This window comes from Rhipicephalus sanguineus, chromosome 10 (assembly GCF_013339695.2).
Source record: "Rhipicephalus sanguineus isolate Rsan-2018 chromosome 10, BIME_Rsan_1.4, whole genome shotgun sequence".
In the NCBI taxonomy this organism is placed as follows: Eukaryota; Metazoa; Arthropoda; class Arachnida; order Ixodida; family Ixodidae; genus Rhipicephalus; species Rhipicephalus sanguineus.
Genome location: NC_051185.1, coordinates 55,870,402 through 55,887,234, shown reverse-complemented (window position 1 = coordinate 55,887,234; position 16,833 = coordinate 55,870,402). Strand labels below are relative to the sequence as shown.

Genomic DNA, 16,833 nt, shown 5'->3' with positions numbered 1-16,833 from the left:
CCTATAGTCGGATTCTACTTTAAAAGTCAGCGGCATTTCCTCCTCAAAGGCGGATGAACACAAGCCTGCACCAATGAGCGCGCACTCGGGACTGACGTCATGAGCGGGACGACCGGTGGCTCTGCCTTCGGGGAACATGGGCGCGTGCATGAGCGGGACTATTTCTTTAGTCGCGGAGGCGATCGGCAGCCGCGCTTCGGTCGTCTGTGCGGGGCCTCTCCTGACTTCTTGCTTGCTGCTATTCCCTTCACATAATGTACCGTAACCCTTTCCCATGCATCCTCCCAAGAAATCCTAAGCATTGGCAACGCCCTCAGGCACCTTCAAGTGGTTTCATAACCGCTTGTCGCCTGAGGGACCCCCCACTCTAGTTAGAAATAAAGGTTTGATTGATTGGTTGGTTGGTTGATCGATTGACTTCCGATTTCCTTTTTTTGCTTGTTCATTGCGTTTGAAGCAACAGAAACTTTCCTGAACAGATGGTGACGTATACCCTGCAGTTGGAAAACATGAACACTTTTATGACTGACTACGACAGAAAAAGGCTTTGAGTATACTGGACGCATCTAAGCTGATGATGCACAGACAGCGCTTCGTACTTGTGTGGTACCACTCACACACACTTTCTCTCTCTCTCACAATTTTTGAGCCCTCTTGGAAACATCGACACGTACCCTCCCGCGCTCTCTTTACCTCATGACACGGGTCACGTGTCCGCGGAGCTTCCGCAATCACTGAAACGACTGCGCTTAAGGCAGTACGATAAACTAGTTCCACAGCACGAAGAAAAAATGAAATCTGTCCCCGAGTATAAACAACCGACAATTATTCCCCGAATAAGGAACCAACAGTCTAACAAACAATACGACCAACAGCGGTTACCGAGACGGGAATGAATTGCGATCGCTCCGAACCGGGTACATTTCGTTTTCCCACCCAGACGAAAGGGTGGAGCGGTATATTATACAGCCCTGGATGCGGCGATAGACGCTACCAGTTCCATAACCGACCAAACGAAATAAACAGTCGCAGATGGAAACCCACCGATGTAATACGGTTGACGTGTCGCTTTCTTTCCAGCCCGTAGACACCCCTCTTTCCCCCCTGCGGCGTTTATGCCCGCTTAATTGCCGTCTCCACAGGACGTCCGAATTGGGTCCCATCCTTTACGCACCTCGAGGCTGGATCGTTCTCACCGCCCCCTTGCGGCCAAGCTCGGTAATACATACGGGAATGGGCGCGCAAGCGAGTCTCAGTAAAGCGTGTTTTTTTTCTTCTTCTTCTTCTTCTTTGTACCGTATATACCGTATTTCGGCGCATATAACCCGCACCAAAAAAAAAAAAACCGGAAAATTGTGTTTAAAAAAAAACAGGGCGTGGGGGGGGGGGTGCCGGTTATGTGCAGGAGTTATATGCATTTTTTTTTTTCCTTTTTGCAGAGTTAAACTTAGGGGTGCTGGGCAGAGCGGCTATCCTCGCCTGATATATGGAGAAAATACGGTATACCAGGCGAGGATAGCCGCAATGCACCTGAGGGTGACGCTCCCACGCGCGCACATACACCTGTATACTATTATAGTCAGTGCGGCGTGGAGATTAAAATAAAGCAAACATTGAGAGAGCGTTACCCCTGCGGCGTTTAACCCTAATTGGAAGAGCCGCTGCGCCCCCTGTCGGCTGGCGGTTGATTGCGCAGCTTTAGTACACCTTTTGTCAACGTCGGGAAGTGTAACTTATATAGGAAGCACGACTCCTCGTGAAGATGAGAAGAAGCTGGTTTGTCCGGTTCTGGGCCGGTTTGTTTGTTCGTTAACTGCGCAACCAAAGGTAACGCGTTCTCGCGAAGTTATAAGCGGGTCCCTGCAGCTGGCGCGCGCTTGCGCCGATGCGAAACGAGGCAAGCGGTTTCACGTGCGAGAGGTCGCACGAGGTTTGCACGATCAAGATTAAACCGCGGGAGCCAATCGCGTGATCGCATCTCGCAGTGAAGAAAAGGAGAGGGTATATCAGATAGAGGGGGAAATATTATTGAAGAAACACAAGACGTGCCGGCCGGAGAGCTTTAAGTAAAATATAAGATGAGACCCAGTGGCGTAGATAGGGGCACGTTCGCTCTTTCATCCAGCGGCCGTGCTACGGAGATGGTTCGGGGACCCCCCGCTACGGAATTTTTAGATTGTGTATGCGTACACATGCGCGCACACGTGCAAACACACGCACGAACGTACAAAAACGGATCCCCCCCCCTCCTCCCTAAAAAAATTCTGGAACCCATGACGATAGCGTGAGGTGAGAAATACTGTTTACAAATCCCAAGGACTGAAATGGAAACATAATGGTCACGTGTACGATAGAAAAACAAACAAACAAACAAACAAAACACGCACAGTTCGCGTGCACTGGCAAAATTAATTTTAACTAGTTCTGCATTAATTAAATTATAGTATTCTACGTGCCAATACCGAAAAATAAAGAAGAGACTCGCCGTAATGGGGGACATCGGATCAATTCTGAGACCACCTGGAGCAGGGGCGTAGCCAGAAATTTTTTTCGGGGGGCGGGGGGGGGGGTCAACCGTGCTTCATGCATGTTCGTGCGTGCGTTTGTATGTGTTCGTGTATATTACGCAGGCAAAATAAAAAATTTTCGGGGGAGGGGGTTGAACCCCCCCAACCCTCCCCCCCCCCCTGGCTACGCCCCTGACCTGGAGTTATTCACAGTGTACATAGGTTTAAATCTAAGAACGCCGTTCATTTCGCTTCCGTTTGAACGATAACTTCCCGGTCGGGAATCAAACCCGCGACCTCTTCAAGATGCACTCGAATAGAAAACACAAACATTACTAAAAGAAAGGACTACGTGGCACTTGTCCATTGATCTAACGAGTGCACGCCGTGTTTCTCAATCTAACATTTTCTTATCATTCAGAGCATCATGCCCACGTCTGAGTGTGTGTTTCAGCTATAGAATAACGAGTATCCATTCATTTTGAAAGTTTACGCAACGTTTGCTCTACCAGTATTCCGTGTTATTCGACCCGCTTCAGACATTTTCTTTCTTCATATGTCAGACGACAACAAATACACCAAAGCTCTCCACTCACATCTCTCCCGAATTCTTCACATCTGCCACTCGTACTTCAGTGGCACGAACATCTGTTTACTTTCCTACAGCACGGACACGCCGTCACCTCTGTTATCTGTTCCCCAAACTGCTTGAAGCGGCTCGCCGGCGCCGCACAACCCGTCCGTGTACGCGCTGCCGAACGGCTAATTTCTCTGCCCATTTTCCCAGTGAAAAAAAGTAGCCGAGTCATCCGCTTTCTCTTATCTCTACGTTCTTATCTCGCTCCTTTCTCGCCTCCTGGAAAACGAGAGAGAGAGAGAGAAATTACGGGTGCAAACACGCACGCAAGTTCGTGTGTGCGATGCGCGCGGCGCCGGACGGCGGCAGCACGCGGTTCCCACACGATGCCGACCGCGATAAAAAAGAACGCTCCCCCCCCCCCCCCCCATCCTTCCCGCCTCTACAACGCTTGCGTTTACACAGTAAGTACACGTAGTACACACGCACGAACGTACAATTCGCTTTGGACAGCGTAGTAGCCGTAGTGTTACGTCTGTGCAGAAAGCCTGCTCGTGAAGGTACTATGAATGTGTGTATTGGTATGTTCGCGGGGGAGACGGTGTTAACGACTTAAGGAGAGGGAGAGAACGTGCGTGCGTGCGTGTGTGTTTGTGTGTGTGTGTGTTTGTGTGTGTGTGTGTGTGTGTGTGTGTGTGTGTGTGTGTGTGTGTGTGTGTGTGTGTGTGTTACTGAGTACGCCCGCCGTGGCACGAAAGATGCGAATACTGTAATCCTGCGTGTCCGGGTGAGATGCCTGTGTGCTTGCTGTGCGCTCGTTTGTAGAGTCCTAGTGCTTCAGAAAATCCCGAGGCCAGAAAAAGAGAGGTTTACGTAGGAAGCGGGCGCCCGCATGCGCCGACTGCTGCGCCATCAAGAAAAGAAAAAAAAAAGTATACTGCCCCACATTTGCGCGACCTTTCTCTTGTGTACCTTGATTTTCTTGATCGCTCTATGCACGAACACATTGCGTTAATATATGCAAAATAGGCAAGCGCTCTTCTCTGTAAGGCTCGTAACCAAGATGGCGAATAACGTCGGGCTAATTATAATTAAGGTGACGGCGTGTGAAATAGTGACATCATTCCTGCCCCCAACCGTTCACGAGTGGCAGCCTAATTGCTTTCAAAATTGTATGCCTCAGCTTTACTTAACGGTATACCAACGAACGAGAACGCGGTGCGGGAAGCCTGCTTACCAGATTTCGACTGTGGTACCCTGTCATAGTATCCGAAGCAAGCGACCGTGTCTATACAACGCTCGCGCGAAGAATTATTACAGAGCTTAGGCCGAGACCGTTTAGGAATCTTAAACAAGTTGAGAACGAGGCTGACAATGTTAAGTACACTGAGAACAGGCCTACAATTGATGTCGATAGCGGATTCACAAATAACCGTGCGGGCCCCGTTTCCGAGGAAGGCGCCGACGGTCTCTCATGACGGGTAAGTGCACTAGAGGTATTATTGTGAAACGACCTGCAGTCTATTGAACACGAAAAAAAAGAAAAAAATATACACTCGAGGAACCGAGAAAACATCCCGCTGCGTTGTCGCCCGTCTTCTTTCTCACGCTAAAAGACAGGATATATATTGATGTCGTCGGGCGATAAAAAACCGGAAACGACACGACAAGTGCGCACGTCGAACAAACAGACCGAAAAACCGACAAAGGCGAGCCTATCTTGTGGCGCAGACGAAACAGACCCGGTCTCACACCGGATCGATTGTCCATCATCCGCCTGTTGCTTCTACGGAACCAGAAACACGCATGCGCACGAGCACGTCGAATGTAACAGTGGACATCGTAAAACCCCGTTTATACGTTTTCCCGGAACTTACGCTCTGAAACTCCGGCACCGTTTCCCGCAATCATTATCGGTTGTTATACGTTTCCCGGATCATGCGTTCTTTTATTTCTGTTGTCCCCTGAGAAACGTAACAACGTGGTTCTAGCACAACCAAACGGATCCAACAAACAATAAGACCAAGGACAGCATAGGGGACGCTAATTGTTGTCTTTAACTGTAGTCCGCTAATTATGACGTAAATTGAAGTGAATTAAAGTGGACGAAACATCACCCTCTCAGTCGGTGGGTAGCACTGAACGCGTACTTCTAAGGTTGCAGGTCCGGTTCCCACCGACTGAAAGGGTGATTTTTCGACCACTTTAATTCGTTTCAATTTACGTCATAATTGCCACACTGACAGTTAAAGACAACAGTTAATGCACCCTATGCTTTCCTTGGCCTGATTGTATGTTGGATTCATTTGTGTCTAACAAAGAAACGAGCCCTCGAAAAAATTCTCCATCTTTCGTTCAGCGTGGTTCTAAGAGATTAGATAGATAGATAGATAGATAGATAGATAGATAGATAGATAGATAGATAGATAGATAGATAGATAGATAGATAGATAGAAACGGAACATCCGCTAAATGTGGTCCTCCCAATAAAAAAAAAAGGGGGGGGGCGGTGCTTTATTTTTCAAAGAACTCACACCTCTCTCCCTCTCTCCGCTACTTCCTAACAGCTACGTCCCTCCCCAAAGAGCACATGCCCTCCCAAATGCCCAAGCTCAATGTGCCCCCCTCCACACCCCCCTTCTCTCTCAAAGAATGCCGCCGCCGAAGCCACGTTCATTTATTTTCGCGCACCTCCGAAAACCGCGTTCCGAGCATTTTGACAACGCGCCGTACGTGACAGGTCATACATCTCGCACTGAGGTCGCCCTCCAGGTGTTGCCCGTCAGGTAACACTGTACTAATACAACGTTCCCACGTGAGTTAAAAAAAAATAACAAAGCAATGATGCCAAACACATACGCGCAGGCTTCTCGCTCGGTGCTTCTGTACCCGTTGCTAATTCATGTTTTGTCGTTGCTCGCGGTGTAAATCAGTCAATAATCAGCCTACAGCAAAGAAACAACAGCGCTGTCACTAAGAGGCGCGACTGTGCTCCAAGACGAGGAGAAAATAAAGAAAGATGGCTCGAGGAAAGCGGTAGGAAAGAGGGGTGGCGCTTCGCTTTTCGGGTCACCAGAAACAACGTTAAAATGCGCAAATGCAAGGACACGCTGTAGTGATAATACGCGGCGGAAAATCGTATACTGTCACATGAAAGTAGTTTCCCCCGTAGAGAATGGTGCCACTGTCGTTGCGATTGTGCGTGCCTTGCCGTGGTTACGCTTGCGGTCCCGCAAAATTGCGCGCGTTTTAGTGTGCATTAATTCAGTCTCACAGCAATCATTGCCCTGTGCTGCCTTGTTGTGCTTCAGTCTAAGTGGTTACCCTAACCAGCAACACGAGTCCTTTAATTCACTGCACCAACATGAACACAATATATTGCTTTATTGAAGTAAGGTATTACGCTAGAACTTCAAAACCCAATTTTCTTTCTTCTTTTTTTCTTGCAGCCCGGGTGTGGTGGGGGGGGGGAACCACTGGAGAGAATAATGAAGGCCAAACTTGGACACTTTGCCGGTGATGCGTCACTCTGACGTCACAAAGTTCAAGAGTGGCCGTCTAGCTTCGTCTAGAGCGCAACTTGTTAATATAGCTTCACTTATCGCCATTCTTAGCGTCTCATTAATACAAGTGCATTATGCAAAAGAACCAATATTTACAAATGGAGGACGAACATGGCGCCGATTAGAACCAGTGGACACACTAGGCAGACCTGAAGCGCTCGCGCGATCGACACGATGTCACAATAAGCGTACGAGGTTCATCCGTGTTACATAATAATAAAGAGAGAGAGTGGTTCTTGGGTATATATCACCACTTAATGCGACGTCATAACCGATTATGTTTGCTCTTCCGATCTCCTCTAAGGCCGCTTTATGTGACAGCGTACATACCGTGTGAGCGTTCGTACTCCCGTCGTCACGTGACTTTTTCAAGGCCGCGCGGGGGTAATTGCCTCTAATATTAGAGTACCGGAGCGTTAGCCGGACGAAAATAGCCGCCGCATACTTTCCACCTATTACGCGTTTATCCCGCGGGCTACTACCGTTACACGAAGGTCCCATTCCTTACCGTACAGTAACTTTCCTTCTCTTCATTGTTTACGGTTTTTTGTTGCATAAATTTGTTTCGCGTGACTTGCTTCTATTACGCCCGCACATTACTTGTGTTAGCGTGACTGTATAGCTTGGAATCTTAACGTTTACATTTGGAGAGTTGAGTGACCTTGACAAGCCGGGGCGCTGTTTAATGTTATTCACTCATTTGATTTATTTCCAACAAGCACGTTTGCGTACATGCTTGAGGTATGTGGGGGCAAAAGCCTCTAGAAAGCAGCTTGACAAAGCTCCCGTATCCCTTGTACACATGGCAGTGCAGGGCAGAAAACACGGGGTACACTGATAGGACAGCACATAATTACAGTGTCATCAGCACAAGCAATGATAAGCAGTACATTACGGTAACAAAGTTGTAATACAACAATATGAGGCATGTATGTTTGGTACATTTTTAGCCATTAAAAAAAAAACGGCACTCTTTCAAACAACACTTAATTTAAAAAAAAGAAGAGAGGTGAGGTGGTTATGTTTTGTTGCGTCGTTTTAAATTCTTTTAAGGTACATGGTTAACGTACTCGTATAAATAAATGTTTAAAATCCATAATTTGTGAGCGCGTGAGGAACGCGCCAGTATTTACGGCATCGTGTTGGGAAATTTGCGGAATTTTCAAGTAAGTTTGCGATTGCGGAGTGTGTGTTCGGAGCATGCGTTGTTTTCATCCTTGAATCAGCGACGGTCCATTAATTAACTGCCGGACTAATCTTAAATAAAGTTCATTCATTCATTATCTCTCATAGGCACCGGCGAGACGCCTTTGAGCTGACAAGGTGGGAGAATGGAAGAAAAGTAGACACGAAAGACTACGCGCAATTGATTTTAACTTAATTGCCTGCGGCTGGTGTTCTTCTTTCTTTTTTCTCAGCTTAATTTGGACCAGTGTTGCTAAGATTATGCGAGACAGTCAACGTCATTCTATGTTCAGTCATAACAGGAACAAGTAACGGGATACAAAACTTAGTTTCCTCTCGAACCAGCAACGTATACGAGCAAAGTTAAGCTTCGCAGTGTTTCTTAAATATGACAGCCAAATGTATAAACGATGGCACAGGTATTCAAGCTTTCCACTCTTCTGTGTCAGATTATTCGTGCCAAGTTGTCGATAAACATTGAAGTTTATATAAGAGTAGTGGCTGGGCTAATTAGTCATTCGGTGCAATACTACAGACGCTCGTGTTCATCACACCGGTTCACTCAAGAAATAATTACGATAATTTATTGCTGAATATTAGTAAGAGGAAATTCAATCAGACGTCAAACCAACATGGGCTCGAATGGCAGTACACGACAGGCAGAAAAAGCTGCATGCAATGTAAAGTGTAGAGAAGAGAGAGAAAAAAAAAAATCAATGACGCTGCAAAGTGAACTCTAGCGATGCGACGTTTCAGCATGACAGTTAAGCAATACAATAAAAAAAAATCCTTAGACAATGATTGAGTGGAGACAATTTAACAGCGGATAGCCGAAGTTAACGATCATTTAGCGACACTAGCCGGCAAATGGGCAAGTGTCCGTGTGTCTTTCCTCTAGTCCGTGTCTATACTAGCGCTACCCTTCCAAGGGCAATACTCGAAGTCACCTTAGCCGGTACGAACCAGCGCCTGTAGTACACGAGTAACTACGGTAGTCGAACTCGGTCGCGAATATTCATCGCACCTCGTTAAGAACGTGGGTAGAAAAGAGACACTCGAAGTCGTTATACTAAAAAGCAAAAACTATGCTATGCAGAAGCCAACGAGTATCATCCTTATGAGTTCGACCACGCCCACTGCAGGGGGGCGGGGCAAAAGCTTTTCAAATGTTTCGCCAATAGACCTCTCCCTGTTTGCAAACAGTGTGACGTCACTGGCAGTGTCCCGCCCCCAAGTCCCGCCTTCGGAGCAGGTGCTGGTTGGCAAGAAAGTTCCGCCGGCGGGATCTCTCTGCATAGCAGCGCTGCGTGTGTCTGCTTACTTCGATAGAAGTTTTTGCAAATTGCTGTTTTCTGAACTCACAGCTGTTAGAAGGAAGAGTTACTGCCTGTAATGAACGATTCTGTTAGTTCAACATATGATTTGCTCGTCGGGGATGACAGCCATAAAAAAATCTTATGCTCCTCAGAAGCGAACGTTGTACATTTTCACGGCGACTGGTGTTTGGAGAAATATTAGCATGGCATGGATTAGCATGGCATGAATTTCCGTCGCGAAATCTGCACTGCAGTTTTAAACGATGTACAGCATTGGCGGCTACTGTGCGCGAGGTCACGGATTCGATTCTCACTCACGGCGCAAAATTCTGATCAGAGATGAATCAAAGAAAAAAAAAACGAAGGAAACACGCATTAGCCTGCGTTCGGTTAACAAATCCCCGTGAAAATTAAAGCGAAGTTATCCCCTACCGCGTTCCTCATAATCCACTGAGCAGTTTAGAGATGTTGAACACCAATAATTTAATTATAAATGTTCTCTTGCGCGGTTACGTCGCTGTATCTGATGCCTACAACGTGTTTCCATACTTGCTCCTCTCCTTTAGACTTGGTACACAAACTCGGAATGTCACTTCATAAATATCGAGCCGTAAAGAAAGCTAACTAGAATATGACAAACAAGAATCTCCACTGCTTCCATTATGACGTATATCTCCAATAAAAGGCGATACACGTATGGTTCTGGATATTCGCCGTGGTAAACCGTACGTGCATGTTCCGCAATGCTAAAACACGCTGGTAGCTCATGCGTAGTCTTACCTTTCAGCACGGACACCATGCCCTTTCTTTTGTTTTTTTTTTTTGTGCACGCAGCACAAACACTGAGATGTACGCACTCGCAGATCATCGCGTCAAATAAAATGTCCAATCCTGATGTTCCGTCGACAACCGGTCACTGCAAATTGCCCTGTTAGATACAACGCGTGCCGATGTTTTCGCAAACAAGATGCATCGTTATTCACACAACACACACCACACAATATTGTCAGTTTCAACGTCCGCAAATGTGAACCGATATCGTCGCTGCCTTTCAACGCACACTACACGCCACAGTAAACGCGGCACATTTTCGAAGACGATGCCGCTGTTCCTTGCACAAACCACCACGTGGGTTCACTTCTCCAAGTTAACCAGCCAGCAGCGTGGCAAATTTTTCGTCACACAGTCCACGACACATTTATATGTTCTTTGACACATACCACAAATAATCTTGGAACCGAAAGATTCAGAAAAAGGTTCCAAAGAAAAAAAAAACGTGCGCCAAACACCGTGCGACTGTACCACGCTGAGCCGGCAGCGGGAATGTTTTGCCAACCACCCGCGGTTGCACGTGCGCCGAGAGGTCAGGTGACCTGACGCACGGGGAGTGAGTGACGTAGGCTGGTAGAGGTCTATTAACCCGCCACTGTGCTTGCTACGGCCATGTTATCCCCGCAAACTTATCTATCTCATCTGCCCACCGCAATTCGTGCTTGCCCCTGCTGTGCTTACCTTAATTCTCTTGGCATCCAGTCGGTTACTCTTAAAACAAACGACAGAACCAAACAATATCAGCAACGAAAGGCTACCGAGCCAGTGAATAACACTGTATAATAATAATATAATAATAACGGTAACGATCAAAGCGAAAGAGCGTTCGAGGCTTGTCAGTGGGGCAATGCGAAGAACTCCTGCTTGCTTGTTGACACGCTCGGAAGACGCGATGCTCTGACCAGCCCTCAGGGCCGGAGATTATGACGAACGAGGGCACGGAAAACGATTACGTTATATCAAGGGGCGAGCTCTGACACGGCTTGTCAACAAGTAGGAAAAGACAACAACCATGAAGCTTACCAGCAAATGGCCTCAGCCGCACCCCGCCACCCATCAAAAAAAAAGAAAGAAAGACACACGCACGCACACACACAAAGATAAACATTCTTTAGCTGCATCGGCTATCACGTGCAAGCTCGAAACCTAAGAGTTATAGGTGAGTCGACAGTTCGTGGAATCCGCACAAAAATTGAAACAGATTTAAACGCGACAACCATTTTTTGTTTTAGTATAACGACTGCTATGACAAGTTGCTCGTGATGACCGCGTCATGTCGCTCTAAAATCTGGTATAGGTAATGATGTTCACTGATGTAAGTGTTCGTGTCAAAATTACGCCGATATGACGCGAGCTGTAGACGCTGGAAGCGAAAGTACTGTCGGAATCACACTTGACTAGAGCGGCTATACGGCTCCTTCAGCCGCGATTTTTTTTGTAAAAAAAAAAAAAAAAGTAGTCATTCTGCATGCTAGGTCCTTGTGTTATAATTCAAGCACGAACAGAAGCTTGTAACAAATAATTGTTGGGGTTTAACATCCCAAAACCACGATACGATTATGAGGGACGCCGTAGTCGAGGCCTCCGGAAATTTCGACCACCTGGGGATCTTTAAAGGGACACTAAAGAGCAAAACGATTTTTCTCATATTAACAAAGTATTCTTTCACGATACCAAAAACATTACGCTTGCTGCGAGAAGACGCTTAATAAGAGAGAAAACGCGCAAAAACAAAATGTGGATGGCGACGCCGCCTTGAAGTTTCCGCACCATTCGCCATGACGTCACATGTTTTGACGGCGCCTACTAGGGACTACGTAGTTCCTCATTGGTAAAAATGAAGTACATTGTTCTCTGAGGGGGCCATACATACCAAGTTTGGGGTAATTTCGTAATACACTTTGAAATCCGTGACGTCATGCGGGAAGATTTCGGCGCGAAATTTTAAAATGAAACTTTGAACTTGATTTTTTTCCTCTATTAATAAACCTATGATGGGCGAAATGAAGGCCATTAGAGTTCTCAGAGCATAATTTATCGATCAAAACCAATTCATTGTTTCTCTTTAGTGTATGTTTAGCGCGCACCCAAATCTAAGTACACGGGCCTGAAGCATTTTACGCCTCCATCAAGAATGCGGCCGATATTCGAATCCGCGACCTTCGGGTCAACCACTAGACAAGCGCAGCGGGTCAGCTTGTAGCAAATGCGGAGTAGCAGCTGCGGACGGCGACAGCGTTCACAGGCGCGCGCTCGACCACTTTCAGACTGTACACGTGCTTTTATTTAGCCCTAAATTTTCGCGTTTCAATCCTTGAGTACTGCACACAACACAATGTGTACGGCGCCGTCTGCTGTTCCGGTGGAAGGTCGGTCGCCCCCTCCTCGCCAGGGTCGCTCACATCGGCACGCGTTTTTGTGAAGGTCAATGCTGACCGATGCGGCGAGCGGGGAGAGACTGGACAACAAAGGGAGAAAGCAACGCGCTCCTCGGGGTGGTGGAAGTACTGCGCGCGCGATAACCAAAACTGGCAAAACACCAACGAAAAAAAACAAGAAAAAAACGAGGAGTAGGGGGAAGAGGGGGTTCCGCCAACCCTGCCGTCAGTGGCCCTCCCTGTCTCCCCATCACATGGTCGTAGACGGCGGTAGCGAATTTTGCACGAACGCACAGAAAATGACCACCGTTTCCCCCGGGTCTTTTTTTTTTTCAGGGAATCGATTCCGAAAGCCTGTTTTTGAACTTCGGTTTCGCTACAACGCTATGCAGTGTACAAGCTTCTTTTGGAATGGCGGTGACATTTTTGGAAGATTGCAAGCTTTGCAGCTCTGGAGAAACACGTGCAGCCAAAGATGTCTGTTCCACCGCGAAATCACGAAAAAAAAAAAAAAACGAAGCAGCTTGGAAGCCCCCCCTTTTTTTTTCGTGTCTGGCAGTTTGCCCTCACCGCATCTACGACGACGCCTCACCTGCACTTGGAGAACCGGCACCGACGCTTTTTTTTTCTTCCATGGAACTCAAAGTATTTCGCATTTCTCCCGCAAGTGCAACTTGTGCACTTCTTGCTTACAGCTCTGCTGGGCAGGGGGGCAACAGAGATCACGTGATCCATTTTTTGTAGCATAAAACGCGAACGTTGAGGTAGAGCAGCGGAAAATTCGGAACAGTGAAATGCACAGGACACAGCACTGCCTGCCATAATTTTCACGAAGCCCACTTAAGAAACACGAGTTTCGCAATACTCGTTTAAAAAGAGAACCGAACGTGCTACGTTGAAAAGGCTGAAATCGGCTCGAAAACGACGACTCAATTAGACGAAATTCGTACCTAACTCAACTGCCCAATAAACGAATGGACAAAGGATGTCACAATAAATAAACCAGAACTGGAATCGTCTGCTCGCCGGATACGGCGGATGCCGCTCGCTTTATGTCACAGGTGTCACATTAATGTCACAATAACTGGTGATGTCACAAAAAGTGAATGGTATGGCAGGGGCGTGGCAGACTCTCCGCACCAGCGAGATACCTTACAGATACCGTTTTTACGAACGAAATCTAACCCTTGCAGGCATTCGTTAACGAGCAAGTTTAAACGTTAAGGCGGTACAGTGATAGTTTGCGAACACTTACAATAATTGAAACACATCTTTTTCCCACTTAAAAACGGAGTGGTCGTGTCGATGCGATATATGTAAGCCGTGCATTCGGGTATTATTTTTGAAAAGATTCAATAAATTCGAAACGGGCTAAATGGAAGCTGCTTGGACGTGAAGCATACTTTTGACGGGAGGTGCACTTCACGAACATTAAAGTTTTCCTTGTCATGTAAATTTGAATTTCCACGAGCCGCCCTCAGGAAATTTGCTCTTTCCGGGAAGGGCGTGCTTATGTAAGAACGATGTTCTCCGATAACGCCGGTAACACTTGAATAATCGTCACGTAGAACTTCCGTCTGGATGGCCGCATCGATGCAATGACGCTTAAAACATTCAGCCATAGACGAGTAAGGCTCGGTACACCATATATCTAAAAGTTGTCACTAACGCAATGTTTCCTTCAATACACTAAGGCTATGTAGCTAATAGTTTATTCGGTTTTGCGGCTACGTCAGAGAAAACTCCACGAAACATATTAAGAGACATGGGGGCGCGGGCTGGGACTACGCCCTCTTAAGCGTTTAAACACTCTTGCTAAGCAAATAATTTTTCGCTTATAGAGACATACGTTTTGAGAACTCAAGAATCAGTCAGTAAGCTATCTCACAGTGGCGCTAACGAGCCAGTATTTGTCTTACAATCACAACAGTCGCGACATCCAACGTCGCATTTCCCGCCCAGCTCGACTCGGTCGTCTGCTCCGCGCGCGCGCGATAGCAGACGACGCCTCTTCTTCGGCGAACTTGAAAATTGTGTTCTCATTGCGTAATGACACCCGCAGCAATTAAATCGTACTCATTACTTACCGGTTGCTTGGCAGGGGACGATGCAGTTGCGCTCCTGTTAGCACTATCGTCGGGCGTTCTCGAGCAACGAGCAGGGCCGAAGGAACAGCTCACAAAGGGGCAACAACGTGCGCTTGACGGCGGTCACGACTGCGGAGTTTGCCCGTTTCCGAAAAGATGGCTCCCCGCGCCCGCGAGCGCCCCCGCGACCAATCAGCGCGAGCCGGCGCCCCTCGGCCGACCAATGGGAACGCTCCGTGCGCGGGCGGCTTTTTTGAGGAGGAGAGCGAAGCGGACTCGTCTCTCCCATTTTTGAATTCGGCTCTGGCTCCTCTGGCCCCCTCCTCGCTTTTGATCGGATGTGTTGATTCACGCTTCGTTTTTAGCTTTCAATCTTCGAAACCACGGAGAACGAAGCATTCTGTCTTCTTTTAGCGCTGGTACTTTGACCGTAGCGTAGCGTTGGCGGTCAGACGGTGTTGAATCATGCTCGTTCTTTGTTTGGCTATCAGTTTTCGGGGTTCACCGCGGGTATCATGGCACGCGGGTTCAAAGCGCTCGAAGTTACGGAGGGCTCTGCCCTCCGAATGGCTTCATAGGCAGCGCGGGCGACGCGCTTGAACGCATCGTTGCTCTTCTGAAAAATTTATTACACATCGGGACTGAAGGCGGTGTGTATGTATTGCACTGCGGAATCAGAGGCGCGAAATGGAGCGGCAAATCGAGTTTTTTCCGCCGCACATTGCAAGAAAAAACAATAGTTACATTGAAGACATAACAGGTGAGTGTTCTCTCATTATCAATGAAAAAAGGATACAGACAACGCTGGGACATCAAGGAGAATGTGAATGGACGGTGCATGTGCACAGACGTGTTCCAAACGGATATTAATTAATGAGTGAATAAGAATACCGATACGAACATCTTCGTATCAACACACCTTCAGAGTATGTCCTCGCCGGTCGCGGAATTTTATGTGACTCGCAGGACAACGCGACCACACGTTGCCTTTCTCCTAACCGTATTCCAAGAAGGAACTATGCCATGCATTGTTCGTTTCATTTCGGCGTAACACTTTTGGGCAGGAAGTTCGCAGCCCCCCCCCCTCTACTAAGTCAATGCATGGGGCAGGCTTTGCCCCCCCCCCCCCCCCGTGCGCACGCCTACAGTCGTGAACTAATGAGATAATTAACGGAATCTTACTTCAGATCTTACACTGATGTGTAAGACCTGTACTAATGTGCTACGCCGGCGGCAGTTACATCTGAATTTGCAGTCACGGGACCATTAGTCGGATATTATCCTACCCCTGAGCTATACAATCTGGGTAACATATTAAACAAAATGCAAATGATATGGTCATTTGACTCGGCTTCTTAATGTTGACTCCCCCCCCCCCCCCCCCCACACACACACACACCTTCTGCCTTCCAGCCTGGTATGCCTTAAGTGAGTACAGCGCATCAATTAAAACGACAGTTCGAAAGTTACAACGTTTTAATGAACATAACTACAAAAAAATAAAGCACTCGATGCAATACACACATGGCTGTTCGCACCTCCAGCATCGAAGTTGGGAATATGAATACAGGTGACACCACAAAACGACCTCGAAGTTCACAAGTAAGCCTTCATGAAGACTCCCAAGAAGCCACTGGACACACTGCATGTGACTGTATGCATATGGTCGTCGGCAGGAATTTGTCTTGGGGGGTGCAAAGCCGTGTTGCATCGGGGGGGGGGGGGGAGGGGGGGGGGAACAAGTGAATCTTTTGCACACCCGTGCCGGCACCCATGACTATGTGACTGGGAAAGGCGCAGCGTTTTGAACCACTCGGGAGCACCATACACCGGCAAGTCAAATCCTCTACACTTGAGTTCTTGCATGCCGTGAAACACGCGGTACACACATGACGGGCTATCGCGGGTGTTGTTCGTATCTGCGACACTTTTCAAAAGTGCCAGCCTATCAGCTGGTTTTTCAGCCTCGGCCGGGTTGATGCGTGTGTGTGTGAGTGGGGGGGGGGGGGGCGGAGTGTTTGTAACGAGGATATGGGGGTTGAAGTTAAGAGGTCCAATATGTCTGGGGCGTCGCTTCGTTTCCGGCAGCCGATAATTCCGAGAAGCGCAGGCCCCTTTCGGGCAGGCAGGCGGTAATTATTTCGTTCCGGAGGAGCGAAGTCTTTTCTGACCGGCGGCCGTGGGGAGTGGTTGCCGTTTGTACCGTATGTTCGCGCACATGATACCCGACACGCGACGAAGGAGTTACGAAAGGCCGTCAAAGGACAGCGCAGAAATAGACGAGTTGCAAAAACTACAAGAGAGCTTTCCGGTGCAATAAAAATTGATGCACAATGGCGGTGCCTCCCGTGCTCGCTATAATTGTTACGTGCAGTGTAGCGAGGACGGG

At 47.8% G+C, this 16,833-nt stretch overlaps 1 protein-coding gene across 1 annotated transcript in view; it reads right to left on the bottom strand.

Annotated features, from left to right (window-relative positions):
• LOC119371890 (caveolin-1) overlaps positions 1–14,568 on the bottom strand; it is a 117,171-nt gene extending 102,603 nt beyond the window's left edge. Inside the window, exon 1 of the mRNA XM_037642343.2 lies at positions 14,445–14,568. The gene's annotated coding sequence lies outside the window, so the exon portion shown is untranslated. The remainder of the gene's footprint in view (positions 1–14,444) is intronic.
• Between the last annotated feature and the right edge of the window lie 2,265 nt (positions 14,569–16,833).